General features: G+C 45.6%; 1 long non-coding RNA gene across 1 annotated transcript; it reads right to left on the minus strand.

The window, feature by feature from the left end:
* Window positions 1–3,501: 3,501 nt before the first annotated feature.
* On the minus strand, window positions 3,502–6,787 carry LOC110731972. The gene is made up of 3 exons (XR_002513398.1): window positions 6,290–6,787; window positions 5,691–5,874; window positions 3,502–4,381 (listed from the first exon to the last, which is right to left on the minus strand). It is a non-coding gene; the product is annotated as an uncharacterized LOC110731972 (long non-coding RNA).
* Window positions 6,788–20,462: the final 13,675 nt, after the last annotated feature.

The following is a 20,462-nucleotide window of genomic DNA, read 5'->3' on the forward strand; positions in this document are numbered from 1 at the left end:
AGCAGATTTGAGGTTTTCAAGGGCCCTCCGTTTGGCGTCATTTACCTCTTACTGCTTCCGCCTGAAGGGGCCCCGGAGATTGTCCACTCTCAGCATCACCTGAGACAATAACAGCCGGTTTATAAGTTACCAGAATTAAGGATAAAAGATATCAAGGTGGAGGGGTTTATTACCTCAGCCAGTGGACCCATTATCCGGTCGAAGTCCACGACCTGCAGATCAGGTATGGAGTTCTTCTCAGACCGGGTGAGGGTCCTCACCATCCGTTTTGCAAACCCCGCAAGATCCGGCTCGTCAGAAGTCAAATCTGCATCAAAAGTAATACTCTGTGAGATAGAGGCAGCGTAGTCGGCACTCATCCGTTGCCGGCTGCTGACCGACCCTTTAGAGGGATCAACCTTGGTCTTGACTCTCATAAAATCAAGTGGCCAAGGTATTTCAATCCCTTCCTTACCTTGGGCTTCTGGATGGGTCTCTAGCTTCTGCTCCTCCCCAGGCGTTGCCGCACCGCCTGCAACATTAGGTGGCTCGCCACCCTTTGATGCCGTAGAGACATCCGGCGCTTTCTGCTGCGAGCGTTCTGAGCTTTCGCTTAGTTTTCTCAGCACAGCAGGGGATTTTCCCTCGGTCGTTGGACGATCAGATTGGGCAGATGATTGTGTCTGGGGAGGAGGAGGGCCCTTCCTGGCAGCTTTAGCAGCCGGAGTCTTCTCCAGATCGTCTCCTTGCCTTTTGAGCAGCTTGGAGAAAGATCGTGGGATCTTCTTGACGGACTCATGAGAAATAAACAAAGGGTAAGTATACCCAACCGGAAAAATTGTAAAAGAAAAGGAAATATGCAAACACATAAAGTCAGGCGGTCTTACCCCGCCTTTCTTGGAATCTTTAGCCTCGACGGCTGCCTTCTTGTCAAGTGCCGCCTCTTTGCGCAGCAGCGCCGCGGACTTAGCCGGTGTCTTCACCTGGTCTACCATTCTCAAGGCTTCGTCTGCAAGAACAAGAATCTAGGGTTAGAGGAAATTATGGCAAGTTTGCAATTAAAGTAAAATAACAATCATTCCGGATGAGAAGTATTCTACCCCTGGGAAACATGGTACTTAGCACGCAGGCGGACAAGAAGCATTCGTCCTTGAAGATGTCCGGATGGGGAATCCAGTTTTTGGGTACAATGATGTGAGTCCCATCCCCCATGGGCTCAGTTGTTGTTTCAAAGAATCCCGGCTCCATTATTTGCTCCCGAGCCTTAGTAGAAAGCGCCGGGAAAGGGTATTTACGTCCAAGAAGAGCAGGCTCGGTATTGTACCGGCGCAGTGTCCGGTTGTGTCTTAGGGTGGGGGAGGAAACCAAATAAAACTTGTCCTTCCACCCGGACCATTTGGACACTTTGTCCAAAGTCATCAAGTATTGGGGCAAGGTAGTTAGAGTATACCATGCCCCATGGCCGCCTGGGGCCTTGCTCAAGTAGTGCATATGAGCGAAGGCAGAAAAACTACGGTTTATATTTTGAAACTCGCAGGCGGCGATGTAACTTAGAATATTCACCCACGAGTTGGGGGTGAGCTGCCAAACCCCTACATCGTACCCCTTAAGAATTTTTTTGATTCCGAGGTGTAGGGGGAACCGGAGGCCGGCTTCGATAACCGCCTCGTAGCAGATGAAGTAGTCGTCTGCATGGTCAATGTCATCGCCCCAGGCCATTACGGCATCAGCCGGAGGAACGATAATCTCCCAACCCCTTCCAAAGGGGTGCTTTTCCTTGAAGGCCCTGAATCCGCTGTTGAGGAGGGCGATGTTACCCGGCAGCATCCGGGTCCTTTTAGGGTTGGGGTTGTCGGCGACCTTGGGCGGCTGCTGATAGTCAGCCGCAAAATTGTCCTGGTCCGAGCCGGAAGATTTGGCCTTGACCCTTGGCTGGCCTCAGCATCGTCGGCTTCATTAGAGGAGGCGGCTCCCTTGCGTCTACCTCTCGTACCCAGAGCTCCTGGAAGTAGAGGGAGCCTCTTCGTCAGATCCGCTCTCCTCCCAATCCCTATGTTCCCCGTCCAGGAAAACCTCATCGTCTGGCTCTCTCATAGTGCGCCGGCTCTTAGACCGTCTGGTCGTCTGTTTCGTTCTGGCCATTGTTTCCTGCACAGACACAGAGAGGGAGGAATTCGGAGATGAGCATTTTGGTTCCGACAGTCCAGAAGAGGCACCCCCTGTTCTAGACTCGGCCGTTCCGGGGGATCGGCTGAGTGTCCTAGGCAGTGCCGAGTGAGTGGATTGGGCACTCATGTATATTCTCTAAAAAGCTAGGTATATAGGCGGAGAAAAAATGGTATACAAATTGAAAGGGAGGAAAGCTAAAATGGTACAGGCGGTTACCTCGCTTTTTCTCTGGAAAAATCTGAAAACCGCTACAGCCGGTAAACCGGGTGTTGAATTGCTAGCACTCGGAAGCTTGAACTTGCTGTGACGCAGCTGGAAGTAGAGCACTTCTTTCTAGAATCTCTCTTTTTCTCTCTCTAAAAAGTCAAATGTGAACGTAAGGTGTGAAAAGGGGGGTGGGTAACTTTCTATTTATACAAAGTGAAAGTGGGGGGAAATTTTTGATTTGAAATTCGAAAATTTTACCCGTTACTGTTCACCCATGAAAGGTGGACACGTGTCACAGGCCCCACGTGATATGCACGTGTAACCTGTGAGGGGCAAATGTGTAGGGTAAAAATACCCTAGACACGTGGACCAATGAGAGGAAGCCACGTGTCGAGCTCAGGATGGCCCATGTGGCCTAACATCTTCTTGACACTTGGCACCCTCAGATATACCTCTGAAATTACGGCCTTCAAGGGCCTAAATCCCTAGAAGCGCCGTTTTACGGCGCAGCCCACTGAAAGTAGGTCAAGTGACCTCACTAGTACAAAACTAACCATAAGTAACACCCAAAAATTGTTACATAAAGTGGTAAAAGTGTTATTATAGACAATAGGTAACACTTTAATGGGTGATACATCCGCCCATGTTACCTAAGGTTTTATGTAACACTTTGGGTAACGTATGGTAACACTTTTAAAGGTGATACTATAAACCCTCTTAGGAAACACTTTTTTATATAATTAGTATCATTTTTAAAGTGTTACTTTTTATTTCTTATGTAACACTTACTTATCTTTAGTAACATTTTTCGATCATATAGTAACACTTCATCGGACATTATGTATCACCTTTGTGAACTAATGTGACACTTTATGTATTAATAGGTAACATTTTTCAATCATCTTTTGATACATAGTATCAATATATTTGACATTATGTATCACTTTTTGCAAATCAATGTAACACCTTGTTAATTTATAGGTAACATATTATTATTATTATTATTATTATTATTATTATTATTATTATTATTATTATTATTATTATTATTAAAGAATGTAATGGTCAACAGTTCAAAACCGACTTAGGGCTCCGGTTTTGAACCGGTGCCTTTTTGGGGGTTGCCGATGGGGCCAAACTGGCACCCTTAACATCAATAAAGGACACCGGTTTTTTCCTAGGTTGAACAAGTGCCCTTTATGCCTAAAAAACAGTATAATTAATAAACACACCATAATACATATAAAAACTTAGATATTTTTTATTAATAAATACTTGTAATATTACAATTTCATATAAAAAAAAAAAAAATTACGTGCAAATTAGTAGTAGCTCGAAAGCATAACAGCAGTTCAGAAGCAGAACATCAGCAACATGCAACAACAGCAGCAGCTCGGAAATAGAACAACATCAACTCAGAAACAGAACAACAGCAGCTCTGTCAGTCGGAAGGATCAGCTTCTGTGCATATAAACCCATTGCCACCCACCTTTTTGCCACCTCTCCAACTGCTTCCATTCCTAGTAACCTCCCAAACAGAAAAAAAAAAAGGGCTACAAGGAAATTCAGTCGCAATGAATGCAATCATAAAAACATATTGTGGACAATTGTCATATTTTAGCAATATAAAACATTTGAGAACACCACCTAACCTCCCTAACTACTGATGTACTTCTGTTAATTAACAACATTATAAGAATCGAATGCAATAGCACAAATTGATTAATAAGAGCATAAATTCTTCCCTTATCAAAACTCTCATTAATTAATCGGAGCATAAATTGATACATAAATAGAAGACAAGAAAGATCAAGTATGAAAATATACCTTTTTGGGTTTAGCAATCATCAGATAACTTTGGCAGCTTTTCGCCTTTGTTTCACATCCAAATAACTTGAAGGTTCATCAAACATATATATAACACCACTCCACAATAGCAAACCTTTAGATTATTTTCCAATATGCACATGTCATACTTTTGCAGTTCTGATACATGGAAATAAGCTAAGACTTCCTGCCAGTTATTCTAGAGAAAAACATACAGTATAAGTGTATTAAGTAGTAAACTCTAATAAGTTTCTCTTCCTATTAAAAAAAAATTGATTTACATGGTTGAAGGTCATCAGCTCATCACCATGGCATATGGCTACAGATTTTAACTGCTCATGACAATACATAGTTTAATTGCAAAAAAATTGCTTTCTACATTCCTAGACAGTAGCATATATATCAGATGAATTGAAACAAGTTTAAAGCCAATAGCAACCCACTCAATGTGCACAATCTCACAATCCAAACGATGATGATCATCTCACTATCTCAGGTATGAATTCCATGTTCAAGTAGAAACCAATACTGGCGAGATATGAGCTATTCACCAAAAACAAGAGAATTGAAGTAAAAGCAAAAACAAAAAAACAAGGGAAACTATATTAAGCTATCATGGAGCAAAATGAATCAGTAAGGAAATGAGAAGATCACCTCGAGTAATTAAAATGGAAGCTAACCTATTTCTTGGCAAAATATGAGTTATTCACCAAAAACAACAAGAAAACTGAAGTAAAAGCAAAAACAAGAATGCAAGGGTAACAATAGTACACTAATCATCAAGGCCTTATTATTCTCTATATTTATTTTTATAGATTAAAACTAATTTCACACACTAAAATCAGATATAGATTTTTGCTCATAACTGCATTTTACAAAGTACAACTGATTTTAGCTAATATTATGATCCCCCCACCCAAACAGACTCAAACTCATTCAATAAGCATTTATCGTAAACCAAGCCCAGTCAAACTCTGCATCGATTCGGCTACCAACATACAACTCATAGCCGAATGAAATTCAACAATTATTTATCCTTAATCAGTTTCTGAATAGAATCAATACAAGCTAAGACATTCATCAATTAAATTACATAAATCATCAATTCTAAAACAAATTTATTAATTCTACAAAATCTGAAATTTCACAATTGATTTTGGTGGAGAGTCATGTACTGCTAACTCATCGAATTTTCGGAGCTTTGATCAGTTGGAGCCTTAATACTCTCAAAAGGAGGGTGATTCATTACTCACTTCTATAGTACTTCAAAAGAATACAAACAAATATGTGACTAGTACGTGCTTCTAAGAACATTTATGTACAAGCAAGCAAATTTGATGACCAATACAGTACACACTCAAAAGAATACACAAATTATCCATAATACATAATGCATAAATAAAAAAAATTCACAAATTATCCATAATACATAATGCATAAAAAAATTCTTGAACTAGTAAAAATAAAAATAAGCAAATATAGAAATAATAGGGGAAAAACAAAAGCACCTTAATGATTGGTAGTTGGCTGGAAGAAAAATTGTCCATTAAACGGACAAAAAGAGCAATGAGGTGCTTCAGATACTCTCAAAAGACAAGCAAATGATACTAAAGAACTTCTTCTCATCTTTCCTCGAACCCCATAGTAGTAGGCATGTAGTATTAGCAGTAGTAATAGTGCTTCTCAATTTAACTACACATACACAACAATATCCAAACAACAACAAACATATTAAAAAGTAATCCACCTTTTAGCATTTCCCAAACCCAATTCAATCAAAATTTCATAGCCTCGTCATATTATTTAATAGTAGTATTATGATAATATAGAGAATGCATCCACTCAAATGCTCAAATATTCAACTTTCTTAAACAATTTCCTCTACAAACCTCATAATTCTACGAAAAGGAAAAAAAAAAACAATTTCAAGCTCGATTGAGCTAGGCAATATCAAAATATAGAGAACAAAGAACGACATTACTGATGAAAAAATCAAACACATTACAAATCAGGTTTAATTCAAAAAAGTGAATCACAGAAAAATTAATCAAAAAGTTCAAAAATTATCGAATTCAAAACATAATTAGAACAAGAAAAGACATCTAACCGATAAAATTCGTCGTATTTCCGGAAGGAAGGAAGGATTTCCGGCAGCAGCAACACCATCTCAAACGAATGAAGACGGCATTTTGTACTACTCGTCATATCTTCTTCGCCGCCGAATTGATCACCGTCAGCCGTAGGGGTTGTCTTCTACTCGTGGTTTGATGGTTAGATTGAGTTGGAGCTAGGGTTAGGGTTTGGTCGTTGAGTTCTTATTAAGAAATTTAGTGATGATGTTAAGAGGAGTAAGGATCTAAAGATTGGGGTGAAAATTTCAGAGAGTTTTTGAGGTTCTCCATCGAAGAAGATGGAAAGTGTGAATCGCAGAGGTATATGGAGAAAAGAGGGAAAAGTGAAGAAAGAGGAGAGAGAGAGCTAGCAGAAAGTGAAAGGAGAATGTGTGTGTGTGTGTGTGGTGTGTGTGGTGTGTGTGTGTTCCATATAAGTGCTATGACTCCTACCAATAATCAAAGTGTTACTCCTGAAAGTGTTACTCTATGTAAAATGTTACTTTGAAGTGTTACAAATTATATATGTGTTACATACAAGTGCTACCTATTATCTAAGTGTTACAAAAGTGTTACTTAAATATCTATTTATATCTTAACTTATAAAGTGTTACCATAAGGTGTTATATTAGGCCAACTTTGTAGTAGTGCCTAGATAGGGGCACGCTCTCCGAGGACCCTATAAATAGGGAGATATTTCCCCACTTGGGGGACACATTGAATCATTTATTACACCTGCATTCTCTCACATCAGAGAAATACCTGAGCTTGGAATCCGAGCAGATACCCACCTAAATTTCCATTCTCTCTATTCTCGTACAAGTTACTAACTTGTGCGTCGGAGGCGGAGCACCACCCAACCGGTGTCTCCGTTATTTTGCAGGTACATCTCCTCCGGATCAGGCTTCGTGACGTAACTCTCCCAAAGGACAAAAACACCCAAAACAATCATCAATTTCAATTATTCACGGCCTCCAGAAGAAGGCGTAAGTATAATGGTTAAGGTAACTTTAAATAGAGATTTCGAAGGAAATGTGGACAAACACTTGTATTATTGTTATAGGTTTGATTATATGAAGACTCTCTTGTTCGCGTAAAGATTTGAAGATTTGGGAGGATCGAAAATCAAGGAATGATACTATTCTGCTTCATGTGAGAAGACTCTCAACTATATTGGATTTATTGCATTAGAAGATCTCAAGTTATTTATTCACCAGGGGGAGAAATTACGCGCTGCACTCTTTTTCCCTTAACCATGGTTTTTGTCCCACATTGGGTTTTCCTGGTAAGATTTTTAACAAGGCATCATTTCGAGCGTATTACGAAGAATGTTGTACTCCTTTTCCTTCATTAGGTTTTTATCCCACAGGGTTTTTCCTAATAAGGTTTTAACGAGGCACAATCTTCGATAATGGACATACAAGGGGGAGTGTTATGAAATATTTGTGGATATCTGTTTCGGGGTTTTCTGATGTCCCGCGGGAGAGTTACAATACCGAGACTGGAACCGGACGCCTGTACCTGCAAAACAATGGAGACTCGTGGTGGTGGGAGCTCCGCCTCCAACGGTCAAGTTAGTACTTGATTAAGGAGTAATTAATGCGGAAATTAAAGTAATTGGATCTCTCTAGGTGAGAGTGTTTAATGTGAGTTTTTAGCGTAATCTGCTTCGTTAGCGTGATCAGCCTATTATCTCTGTAATTAATCTGTAATCTCCCTTAATGAGGATTAAGGGAGGTATTTATAACCTTGGGAAACGTGCCAATCCTAGGTTTAGGTTAACCTAGGGCTGATTGGGCTTCCCTCGGAAGTTGGGCCTGGGTGGCCGGTTTTCCCAGGTGTCATGGGAAGGACACATGTCGTGTCGTAATTGGTCCAAGGTGGACGGATCATTGCTTGACACGTGGCAGGCTCCTATTGGCCCATGTGACGGACACATGGCGGAACCTGATTGGTCCACTTGTCAGATGGTGATTGGTGGGAGCAAAATCCCCTAATCATTTGCCCCTCACAGGTGGCACGTGACTGGTCACGTGTTACCTGTGACAGGTGTCGAACTGTAACAGGCGACGGCCTGCTACAGGTGTCACTCGGCGAAGGGCCGAGAGATTCTCCCGCCCAAATTTTAAATTCTGGAAGTGACCCTTCGCCTTCTCACTTCGCCCATATAAAGGAGTGTTGACTTGAGTCATTTTCACACTTGAGAACTTTGTGAGAGAACATTCGGACCCCTGAACTTGCTCTGACATTTTGGACCTTTTCTGCCTACCGCCTGTTCTGACAAGCCGACTGCAAAGGATTTTCAGAACTTCATCAACCGTCACTCGTTCAGGTAACTGTCGGTTCTCTTACTCTTAATTTTCTTTTTATTTTTAGAAATGGCACCACGGAAGCACACGACACGACCTAGGTTAGTGATCAGCCGGTCACCGGGGACGGCTGAATCTAGGACTAGGAGTGCCGCCTGCCCTTTTCCGGACCCATCTTTGCCCTTTAGACAAAGTCCGACTGTATCTGTGTCTATGCAGAGCAGGATGGCCAGAACGAAAAAGACTGCTAGGATCTCAAATTCAGACGGCTCCTCCCACAGGGTGCCAATTAGTGAAACATCTGACCAGGCGCCAGATGTGGAAGTGAAACAAGGCGGCCTGAAAGCCGGCAATTCTGAGGGAGGAGTCATAGTGACCCCTTCCCATTTAACAGTTAACAATTCTGCTCCTTTTCAAAGAGAGGAGGCGGGCCCCTCCGGGAGAGGGGAGGAGTCGTCCTCTTCGGACTCGTCAGAGGGCGATTCCGAGTCTAGCTCTTCTGGCCATGCTTCTCTGGACACAGAAGAGAAAAACAGCCGTCTGCAAGAGGCGAGGCTTTCTCACGCAGTTGAGAAGGGGGACAATTGGGCGGAGCCATCCGCCTCTTACCGAGAGCAAAATACCCCCTACTACTGCACGGTACCTCGGGGCCGGATCACAGTCATGCAAGAGAAAGTGGAGAGCTTTATCGCAAACCACACAATGGGCCCCGACTTTTTAGTGTTTGTGCCGGATCCAGAAGACACAGTCGTCTGGCCGGCTGGTACCAGTTATGATAGCGCCTGCTTTGGCTGCTACGAGGCGGCCATCAAGGCTGGGCTGCGCTTCCCATTACATCCGGCTGTTCAGCGGATCTTGGATGGGTATGAGTTGGGGTTATGGCAGTTAGCCCCGAACTCCTGGGTCAATGTACTCGGCTATGTGGCCGGGTGCGAACTGCACGGGGTGGAGCCGAGCTTCGAGGCTTTCGCCCATATGAACTATCTCAGCCGGACCCCTAAGGAAGGCGGTACCGGCTGGTATCAATTGACAAGCCACAGGGGCTACCTCATGACGAGAGGTAAAGCAAACAAGTGGAAGGACTGGCGGAGCACCTTCCTCATCATTGAGAGTTCAGACACTGAGCTGAACAAGCGCTTCAATAGGTGAAACAGGAATCCGCCCCTTCTTGCAGGCGGCCGTAGCATGCCGCCTGTTCCCCCCAAGGCTAAGAAAGAGATCCTTGATAAAGGACTCTTTAAAGTAGAGTCGAAGGTCGACTTTACTTCAGGGGTACGAGAGCAAGTACCCCTGCACTGCGTCCCGAGCTTCAAATGGCTCTATGACGAGTACTTTTTGGCCGCCTGTGGCCTCAGCAGTCGGTGCTCAAGAGGTAGTCGGCCTGTCGAATACTCTGTTGTTCCATACATTTCTTGTTATGACTTATTAACTTTGCTATTTGTTTTTGCAGCGGACGCTATGAGCAAAATTACCGCCTCCAAGACTGCGGCGGCCATGTTGCGGGCCTCCATCATGCAACAAGCTTCAACCGACTCCCCCAAGAAGGGGGCACCCTTGGTGGGCTTCGAAACTTTCACCCTTTTTTTGGAGTTGTGTTTATGCATATACTGACTTTTTTTTCTTCTTTTGTAGACGGGTGCTCCAAGGGCTTCTTCTTCCCAACAGCCGGACCCCAAGGCCCGGAGGACGGATGTTGCGAGCTCTCCTGGATCTACCAGGAAACATGTGGCGGCTGAGAAACAGCCGGCCACTTCTTCTAAAACTCCAACTGGGCCGCCTAGAAGTATGAAGTTGTCCTTGTAAATTTTAGACTTGCTCCCTTTTTTACTAGGTCTAATCCGTTTGTTTATGCTTGATGCAGTCGGCCCTCAGGAGCCTGACTTGGTAGAGGTGGCCAAGTCTATGATCAGGGCAGTTCCTCCAGCTGAAAGGGAGGCGGTCAGGGGTGTCGGCACCCTTGACCTAGACGGGATTGCAGGGGTCCTTGCTGAGGTATACTTAGCATATTTTTGAGTATTTGAATTCCAGGACGCCTGTTTTCTTTTTGTTTGGAAACTGACGCCTGTTCCTTTGTACTTAGGCCCTGCTCCGAGTGAACGGCCTTCGCAAGCCGCTTGACCGGAAGAACAAAGAGGTAAAGGCTGCAAAAGCTATGGCCGCCTCTGACTGTGATAAGGCAATGTTTCAAATTGCCCAAAATGAAGTTCTAACCATTGATATTCTTTATTATCAGGCGCAGGCTACCGCTGCTGTTCGGGCTCAGTTAGAGGCGGCCCAGAAGAGGAATGGCGAGCTGGAGGAGACCATCACCAATCTCAAGGCCGAGCTGAAACCTCTTCGCCTAAAGATGTACTCATACGAAGCCTTGGAGAAATCCTTGGCCAACGTAAAGGAACACCTGGTGACCCAAGAGAAGAGTCTTACTCAGGAGCTCTCGGAAAAGGCCGAGCAAGAGAAGAAAGAGCTGGTCTGGAAGATGATGGAAGACTCCGCTCAAATCCAGCGCATGACTTGGGGCCGCCTCTTCCCCAATGCCGACTTTGCCTCATGGGAAAAAACGTACCGCCAGTGTTCTGATACATATAATCAAGAGATCCTGGCGGCTGCTGAGGAAGAGACGTTGGAGGAGGAGGAGCCGGTAGTGGCGCTTGTGCCGCTTGGGGGTAATGCATCAAAAAAGGATGCAGCTGAAGCCGAGTCCAGCAAGAAGAGTGCTGACCAGGCGGCAGCTGCTAATATTGAAGATCTGCCCCCTTCTTAAGCTTTATGTATTCTTTCCACGGCCTGCGTGCCGTTTGTTTTGTATTTACCCGGCCAGGGGGCCGGGGCTTTGAATATTTTGCCGGTCTTTAATGACCGGCTTCTTTTTAATGAATTTTTGTTTTGCTTCAAATTTGTCTAAGTATTGAATATTCTAATATCCAATTGTTCACTAGACCGACTGTTTTACATGGCTGATAGTTGCAAACAGGTACGGATAGTTAGTCACGCCGCCTATGCCCCTGGACGACTGGTTGTCTGTTTCCAGGATAGACGATCAGTCGGCCATTTATCCAATCGGTATTCGAACTATTTTAAAGACTAGATCCTTTTTAGGCAGGCGGTCCTGTCATTTGTAAATTTAACCAAGTAGGAAAGTGGTCTGACCAAGTGAACATGATTGTTAGTTGCCAAGGACCTTAGTAGAGGTATCAAGCGGTGGGTGCCGGTTGTTCCCCTTTATTCGCCAATGTTTGTTGGCTTTTAACTCATAAGTTATTAACCTAGAAGGAGTAGTGGTTGAGAGCCCCTGTTTGCAAAAAAAAACAGGCGGACGACTCATACCTTTTAGGCTCTATACTAAGTGTTTCGGGGTTTTATGATGTCCTGCGGGAGAGTTACAATTCCGAGACTGGAACCGGACGCCTGTACCTGCAAAATAACGGAGACTCCTGAGAGCTCCGCCTCCAACGGTCAAGTTAGTACCTGATTAAGGAGTAATAAGTGCGGAAAATAAAGTAATAAGGTCTCTCTAGGTGAGAGTGTTTAATGTTGGTAATCTGCTTTGTTAGCGAGATTAGCCGGTTATTAGTGTCTTCCGTCACGTTTCTGTTCTTGTTCTTAATGAGGATTAATTAAGTATTTATAGTCTTGAGAAGCGTGCCACTCTCTAGGTTTAGGGTAAACCTAGGGCTGACCGGGCCTTTAAACAGGATTGGGCCTTGTTGGCCGGTTTTCCCATTTGTCATGGGTGGACACATGGCGTGTCTCAATTGGTCCGTAGAGGACGAATCTGTGATTGACACGTGGCAGGCTCCTATTGGCCTACGTGAAGGACACGTGGCGGAACCTGGTTGGTCCACTTGTCAGACGGTGATTGGTGGATAAAAATCCCCTAATCATTTGCCCCTCACAGGTGGCACGTGACTGGTCACGTGTCACCTGTGACAGGTGTCGCACGGTGACAGGCGACGGCCTGCTACAGGTGTCACCTTGCAAATAGCCGAGAGATTTTCCCGCCCAAATTTTGAATTTGGAAGCGACCCTTCGCCTTCTCACTTTGCCTATATAAGGAAGTGCTGACTCCGGTCATTTTCACATTTGAGAACTTTGCGAGAACATTCGGACCCCTGAACTTGCTCTGACATTTTGGAATTTTTCTGCCTACCGCCTGTTCTGACAAGCCGACTGCACAGGATTTTCAGAACTTCATCAACCGTCACTCGTTCAGGTAACTCATTTCTCTTACTCTTAATTTTTCTTTTTATTTTTTTTTTAAAATGGCACCACGGAAGCACACGACACGACCTAAGTTAGTGATCAGCCGGTCACCGGGGACGGCTGAATCTAGGACTAGGAGTGCCGCCTGCCCTTTTCTGGACCCATCTTTGCCCTTTATACAAAGTCCGACTGTATCTGTGTCTATGCAGAACGTGATGGCCAGAACAAAAAAGACTGCTATGATCTCAAACTCGGACGGCTCCTCCCAAAGGGTGCTCATTAGTGAAACATCTGACCAGGCGCCAGATGTAGAAGTGAAACGAGGCGGCTGCCAAGCCGACAGTTCTGAGGGAGGGGTCAAGGTGGTCCCTTCCCATTTCACCGTTGATATGTCTAATTTTCCTCCTGCTCCTTCTAAGGGAGAGGAGGCGGGCCCCTCTGGGAGAGGGGAGGAGTCGTCCTCTTCGGACTCGTCAGAGGACGAGTCCGAGTCCAGCTCTTCTGGCCACGCTTCTCCAGGCTCAGAAGAAAGAAACAGCCGCCTACAAGAGGCGAGGCTTTCTCATGCAGTTGAGAAGGGGGACAATTGGGCGGAGCCGTCCGCCTCTTACAGAGAGGAAAACACCCCCTACTACTGCACGGTACCCCGGGGCCGGATCGTAGCCATGCAAGACAAAGTGGAGAGCTTTATAGCTAACCACAGAATGGGCCCCGAATTTTTACTGTTCGTGCCGGATCCAGAAGACACTGTCGTCTGGCCGGCTGGTACCAGCTATGATGACGACTGCTTTGGCTGCTATGTGGCGGCCATCAAAGCTGGACTGCGCTTCCCATTACATCCGGTTGTTCAGCGGATTTTAGATGGGTATGATTTGGGGTTATGGCAGTTAGCCCCCAACTCTTGGGTAAACGTACTCGGCTATGTGGCCGGGTGCGAAATGTACGGGGTGGAGCCAAGCTTTGAGGCTTTCGCCCACATGAACTATCTCAGCCGGACCCCTAAGTCGGGAGGTACCGGCTGGTATCAATTAACAAGCCATAGGGGCTACCTTATGACGAGAGGTAAGGCGAACAAATGGAAGGATTGGCGGAATACCTTCCTTATTATCGAGGGTTCAGACACGGAGCTGAACAAACGCTTTAACAAGTGGAATAGGGATCCGCCTCTTCTCGCAGGTGGCCGCAGCATGCCGCCTGTTCCCCCAAAGGCTAAAAAAGAGATCCTAGACAAAGGACTCTTCAAAGTAGAGACTAGGGTGAACTCTACTTCAGGGGTACGAGAGCAAGTACCCCTAAACTGCGTCCCGAGCTTCAAGTGGCTCTATGACGAGTACTTTTTGGCCGCCTGTGGCCTCAGCAGTCGGTGCTCTAGAGGTAGCCGGCCTGACAAATACTCTGTTTTTTCACGCTTTGTTTACTTGGGATCTTTACTAACTTTGCTGTTTATTTTTTGCAGCTGACGCCATGAGTAAAATAACAGCATCCAAGACTGCGGCGGCCATGTTGCGGGCCTCTCTCATGCAACAGTCTTGTACCGACTCCCCCAACAAGGGGGCACCCTTGGTAGGCTTCGAAACTCTTCCTCTTTTAGGAGTTGTCTTATGCATATACTAACTCTTTTTTTTTTTTTTTTTTTTTTTTTTTTTTCAGTCGGGCACTCCAAGAGCTTCTTCCTCGCAACAGCCGGACCCCAAGGCCCGGAGGACGACTGTTGCAAGCTCTCCTGGGTCTTCCAGGAAAACAGTGGCGGCTGAGAAGCAGCCGGCCACTTCTTCTCAAACCCCGGCGGGGCCGCCTAGAAGTATGGACAATTACTTGTAAAAACTTTTACACTTGCTTCCTTCTTGACTAGGTCTAACTTGCTTTTTTACACTTGATGCAGCCGGCCCTCAGGGGCTTGACTTGGTAGAGGTAGCCAAGTCCATGATCAAAGTAGTTCCTCCATCTGAAAGGGAGACGGTCAGGGGTGTCGGCACCCTTGACCTTGATGGGATTGCAGGGGTCCTTGCTGAGGTATACTCTTTTGAGTATTTGAATTACAGGACGCCTGTTATCTTTTTTGTTTGGAAACTGACGCCTGTTGTTTTATTTTTTTGTACTTAGGCCCTGCTTCGAGTTAACGGCCTTCGCAAGCCGCTTGATCGGAAGAACAAAGAGGTAAAGGCTGCAAAAGCTATGGCCGCCTCTGACTGTGACAAGGCAATGTTTCAAATTGCCCAAAATGAAGTACTGACCATTGATATTCTTTATTATCAGGCGCAGGCTACCGCCGCTGTTCGGGCTCAGTTAGAGGCGGCCCAGAAGAAGAATGACAAGCTGGAGGCGACCATCACAAATCTTAAGGCCGAGCTGAAACCTCTTCGCCAAAAAATGTACTCTTACGAAGCCATGGAGAAATCCTTGGCCAGCGTAAAAGAACGCCTGGTTAGCCAAGAGAAGAGTCTTACCCAAGAGCTCTCGGAAAAGGCCGAGCAAGAGAAGAAAGAGCTCGTCCGGGAGATGATGGAAGACTCCGCTCAAATCCAGCGCATGACCTGGGGCCGCCTCTTCCCCAATGCCGACTTTGCCTCTTGGGAAAGAACGTACCGCCAGTGTTCGGAAACATATAATCAAGAGATCCTGGCGGCTGCTGAAGAAGAGGCGTTGGGAGAAGCGGAGGAGGAGGAGCCGGTTGTGGCGCTTGTGCCACTTGGGGTAAGGCATCAAAAGAGGATGCAGCTGAAGCCGAGTCCAGCAAGAAGAGTGCTGACCAGGCGGCAGCTGCTAATACTGAACTGCCCCCTTCTTAAGCTTAATGTATTTTTTCCACGGCCTGCGTGCCGTTTGCTTTGTATTTACCCGGCCAGGGGGCCGGGGCTTTGAATATTTTGCTGGTCTTTAATGACCGGCTTATTTTTAATGAATTTTTGTTTTGCTTCAAATTTGTCCAAGTATTCCATATCTAATATCCCATTGTTTACTAGACCGACTGTTGTACATGGCCGAACGTTGCAGACAGGTACGGATAGTTAGTACGCCGCCTATGCCCCTGGACGACTGGTTGTCTGTTTCCAGGATAGACGATCAGTCGGCCATTTATTTAATCGGTATTCGAACTATTTTGTCTGGATCCTTTTTAGGCAGACGTGCCTGTCTTTTTGTAATTTTAACCAAGTAGGAAAGTGGTCTGACCAAGTAAATAGAGTATTACCTAGTCGCCAAGGAATTGAGTGGTAGAGATAACAAGCGGCGGGTACCGGTTGTTTCCCTATATTGCCAATGTTGTTGGCTTTTAACTCATAATTTGTTAACCTAGCAAGAGTAGTGGTTGAGAGCCCCTGTTTGTTAAAAACAGGCGGACGACTCATACCTTTTAGGCTCCATACTAAGTTTGAGTGACTATTAAGTTAACATAGGAGTTACTTAGTCTTCGTCACAATCTAGATTGAGTAGTAGAGGTACCAGGCGGCGGAGGCCGGCTGATCCTCTTGATTTGCCAATGTTTGTTGGCTATTAACTCAATAGGTTACCTAGTAGGAATAGGGGTTTGAGTGCCCTTGTTTGTTAAAAACAGGCGGGCGACTCAAACCTTTTAGGTTCCATACCAAATTTGAGGGAGTGACTATGAGTTAACGTTGGAGTTACTCAGTCGCCGTCACTTTTGTTTGAGAAGTAGAGGTACCAGGCGGCGTAGGCCGGCTAGACCCCTTGATTCGCCAATGTTGGCTATTAACTCAATAGGTACCCCCTGCATTTATCCCAAGTAATACAGGCGGTCATCTGACTCAGATGTCAACTGCTACCACTGGTTTGGTTAGTGATAGAGTTATCCTTGTCTCAAAAACGGCTACGTGGTTGTCCTTGGGGACAGTCGTATAGGTGCCGTGTAATTAGTTTATAGAACAATGTTCCACCCAAAAGGGAGCTGCTCTCTGCGACGAATTTCATCCGGAGGGATGCCGTCGGACGCCTGCTATGATGTTGGGACAGGTCGTATTAGTTTTGTAGATTTGATCAGTTGGCTTGGCGCCTGGTCTGATCATTCGGCCTGTGGCCTTGGTAAGTTCTTGGTGAACGTAGGTGCTAAGTAAAAGAAGGGTAGCCGCCTATTAGGCACAGGGTCGGCCAGGCCCTAATCTTTTTAGCTAAGTATTGTGAGTAAAATACTCAATGGAGAGTAGCCGACTGTAAAGGTACAGACGGCATGCCCCTCTGAAGATAGAGTGAAAAACTCAATGGAGAGTAACCGACTGTAAAGGTACAGACGGCATGCCCCTCGTAATACAAAATTGAATAGTAAGTGCAAACTTTTATTAAGTAGCTCTTTACTTTACATCATTTAGAAGAAATATTTTTTAAGATTATCTACATTCCAAGTTCGAGGAAACGGTTGTCCGTCTGGTGTTTCCAGACGGTAGGTACCGTCCCTGACTTCCTCATAGATTCGGTAGGGTCCTTCCCAGTTGGGAGTTAGTTTGCCAGACTCATTAGCCCTACCAACTGCTTCCATTTTTCTAAGTACAAAGTCCCCTACTTTGAGTGGACGCCTGTGTACTTTTTTGTTGTATGATCTAGTCATTCTCAGGCGATAGATCTCATGGCGCAAGACAGCATTGCCCCTCTTTTCAGGAAGTGAGTCTAATGCCAGGCGCATGGCTTCCCAGTTTGCCTCTTCGTCATATAGCATTACTCGAAGAGTCGGCTCGTAGTGTTCTATTGGAAGAACAGCTTCCGCACCGTAAGTTAGGAGGAATGGAGTTTCTCCAGTCGCCCCTTTTTCAGTCCTCCTAATGGCCCAGAGAACATGTGGTAGTTCATCCGCCCATAGGCCGCCTGCTCGTTCAATCTTTTTCTTGAGACCGTCTGAGATGATTTTATTAAAGGCTTCTACCTGGCCGTTTGCTTGTGGACGGCCGACAGATGCAAAGTAGTGTGCAATTCCTTGGTCTCCCAACCAGCTTTTGAGAACAGGCGTCTCAAATTGGGGACCATTATCAAAAACCATAGACATGGGAACCCCGAACCGAGTGATGACATTTTTCCAAATGAATGAAATTACATCTTTCGTCTTGATTCCCTTTACCGCCTCCGCCTCTACCCATTTAGTGAAGTAGTCGACGGCAACAAGTATGTACCTCCTTCCGCCTGTAGCAGGCGTATATGGACCCAGAATGTCCATGCCCCACTTAGCAAACGGTAGTGGGCTGTGAATGGTAGTGAGGTCAGTAGCCGGACGGTGAATTAGTTTGCCAAACCTTTGGCACTTGTCACATTTTTTCACCATCTCCATTGCATCTGCTTCCAAAGTAGGCCAAAAGTAGCCCTGCCGCCTTGCCCTTTGAGCAAGCATCCTACCACCTATATGAGAAGCACAATAACCAGAGTGAAGATCATCTAGTATCTCTCGTCCCTTTTCTGGAGTAACACACTTTAAGAAGGGTTGAAGGTACCCCCTCTTGTGAAGTTCTCCCTTTATCATTTCAAAACAGGAGGCTCGTTTTTTCAGTGCTGCCGCCTGTTGAGGATCATCCGGCTGTGTACCGTTTGTCAGATATGCCCTGATTGAATCCATCCAGGTTGAGCTTCTGTCTAGGATTCCAATAGGGTCTTCCTCGATGCTTCTCTTCTCCATTACTTCCCAAAAAATAGTTCGAGGAGTATCAGAGGAGGCGGATGATGCTAATTTTGACAGTGCATCCGCCTGGTTGTTTTCTGATCTCGGCACTTGGATCAGATGGAAATCCTCAAGGGAGCCGACTGCTTGTCGGACCGCCTGTAAATACTTGATCATGGCCGGATGGGTTGCTTCCTATTCGCCATTGTACTGACTCACTATCAATTGTGAATCGGAACAAGCGTCTATTTTTCTTGCCCCTGCCGCCTTGGACATGCGGATCCCAGCTAGTAAAGCTTCATATTCTGCCTCATTGTTTGAAGCCTGAAAACTAAAGCGTAGAGCATACTCGAACCTGTCGCCCTCTGGCGACTGACATATGACGCCTGCTCCACAACCATTTGAAGTAGAGCTTCCGTCCACATATACCTTCCATACTTGGTCTGAAACTTGAGAGTCAGGAGGACGAGTCATCTCTACAATAAAGTCAGCAAAGGCTTGCCCCTTTACTGCTTTTCTAGGCTCGAAAGTAACTTCGAGGCTCTGTATTTCTATGGCCCATTTGATCATTCGGCCTGACGACTCCATGATGGTCAGTGGCCGCTTGATAGGTTGGTCTGTATACACAACGACTGCATGTGCCAAAAAGTAGGGCTTCAATTTTTTAACAGCCATGAAGAGTGCAAGACCAAATTTCTCCACTAGGGGATACCTCAACTCGGCATTTTTCAGTACGTGACTGACAAAGTAGACCGGGAGCTGACAGTCGTCCCTTTCAGCAAGGAGAACAGCGCTTAACGCATGATCAGAGACGGCCAGGTACATGTAGAGAACCTCTTTGGGCAAAGGGCTGACCAGCCTCGGCAAGGAATGCAAGTGAACTTTTAATTTCTGGAAGGCGGCCTCAGCATCCGGCCCCCATTCAAACCTTGCCTTTTTCTTAATTGCCTGGAAAAAGTATAGGCATTTGTCGCCTGATCGGCTTAGAAATCTTCCCAAGGCCGCCAGACAACCTGTTAACTTCTGAACCTCTCGGATGGTACAAGGCGACTGCATGTCAATGACCGCCTGCACCTTCTCAGGGTTCGCCTCTATTCCTCTCTGATTGATAAGGAATCCGAGAAATTTCCCAGACTCAACTCCAAAGACACATTTCTTGGGATTGAGCATGACATGGTGCCGCCTGAGTGTGGCGAAAGTTTCTCGGAGGTCCGACAGATGATCTTTCTGAAGTTTAGTCTTGACAATCATATCATCAATGTATGCCTCGACGTTTCTCCCAATCTGATCAAAGAACAAAGTGTTTATCATTCGCTGGGAGGTAGCCGGGGCATTCTTAAGACCAAACGGCATGACCGTGTAACAGTATAACCCCTTATCAGTGACGAAGGCCGTCTTCTCCTGATCTTTCTTCCACAAAGGAATTTGATGGAAACCAGAGTAGGCGTCCATAAAGCTCATCAAAGCATGGCCGGCTGTTGAGTCGACCAGATTATCAATTTTAGGCAGAGGGTAACTGTCTTTGGGGCACGCCTTGTTTAAGTCTGTGTAGTCTACACACATTCGCCAGGTGCCATTCGGCTTTTTAACAAGAACCACATTTGCAACCCAGTCTAGGAAGTAACATTGCCGAATGAACCCTGCATCAAGTAATTTTTTAACTTCGGCGGCTGCCGCCTGACTTCTTTCTTCACCATGGTTCCGCTTCTTTTGCCGTACCGACTTCTTTTTCGGATCCACAGCGAGTTTATGTATTGCCAGATCAGGACTAATGCCTGGCATTTCATGGACTTCAAATGCAAAGATGTCCTTGTATTCTTTCAATAGGTTGTGAAAGTCGTCACCAAGGTTTCTCAGAGCAGTCGTCCCAACTTTGACTGTTCGGTCAGGACGTGAGTCGTCTAAGATCAGGTCCGCATGCTCACCAGCCGGCTGAGGGCGGAACTCATCCGGCCGCTCCTCTGCCAGTGATTGCTATTTCCTTGCTTTTCTTGCGGACTCTGTCTGGGACGCCTTTCTCTTTTTGCCGCCTGCTTCTTGAACAGGCGCACTCTCCTTGACATTGTC

Source organism: Chenopodium quinoa, unplaced genomic scaffold, assembly GCF_001683475.1.
Source record: "Chenopodium quinoa cultivar QQ74 unplaced genomic scaffold, ASM168347v1, whole genome shotgun sequence".
NCBI classification, from domain to species: Eukaryota; Viridiplantae; Streptophyta; class Magnoliopsida; order Caryophyllales; family Amaranthaceae; genus Chenopodium; species Chenopodium quinoa.